We start from the raw sequence: 1,136 nt of genomic DNA, 5'->3' as shown, positions 1-1,136 counted from the left end.
TGCTCAGTGGTTTGGCACTGACCTATGAACCAGAAGGTCATGGTTTGATTCTCTGTCAGGCCACATGCCTGGGTTGTGGGCTTAATCTCCAGTAGGGAGCATACAGGAGGCAGCTGGTCAATTATTCCCTTGCATCATTGATATTTCTCTCCCTTTCCCTTCTTCTCTGCAATCAATAAAAATATATATGTGGACTTTAAAAAATCACTTTTAATGATAAAACACTCCCTTCTGAGGAAGAACAATGTCTCAATGTTTAAAATTTACCCACAGCTATTGAACTTTTCTGGGTCATTGAGTAGCACTGTGTTATTATATTTTTATTGTTGACATGTTGATGGATCTGATAGTGCTTTCTTAAATATTTGAAAAGCAGTGATCTTAAATATTCTAGAGAATATTTTAGAAAGCAAGCACAGGCTTGATTATGTTATATCTCTTTCCTGTCAGTAAGTTACTCATTGTTCTACCCTTATTTCAAGAGAGATGTCAATCATCAGAGTGTGTGCACTCAGTTATAACACAATTTAGTTAACACAATCTTCACATTTCATCAGCACCCCTGAGAAGACACATCAGCAAGTTAATTGAGAATTATTGAATTTGGGTGTTGATTATAAAATTTATCTCTGTTGGCAAAGGATTTTGCATTAATAAATGAATAGAAGCAGGGACTAGAAAATGTTAAGAAGATTACAGAATGACTTTAGTTTCATTTTGGGTTTTCTTTTGTGTTTTTTATTTGTTTTTTATGTTTCCCTGATCTCTGATTTATTTATTTTTTTTCTGATGATCAGGTATTTCTCTTAGAATTAGGGGAAAATAAAGAAATGCTCACTGAATAAAATCCCCTAGCTATGTAGTCTCATGGTTCTTCCTTATATGTCAGTAGAGCTGCCTCCTCCAATTAACAGCATTCTTGCCCTTCTCTTTGGTCTAGCATCCAACCCTCTTTTATTAAAATCCTCACTGGAAGACATGCTAAGAGAAAGGAAGTTAGAGAGGAATAGAGAGAACAAAACATTGATGGGTTGCCTTCTGTATGTGCCCCAACTGGGGACTGAACCCACAACACAGGTGCATAGGATGACACTCAACCAACTGAGCCACTCCAGCCAGGCTATTCACCCGTTTCT

This window comes from Myotis davidii, unplaced genomic scaffold (assembly GCF_000327345.1).
Source record: "Myotis davidii unplaced genomic scaffold, ASM32734v1 scaffold41, whole genome shotgun sequence".
Lineage (NCBI taxonomy): Eukaryota > Metazoa > Chordata > Mammalia > Chiroptera > Vespertilionidae > Myotis > Myotis davidii.
Note: the sequence above shows the minus strand (reverse complement) of the source record.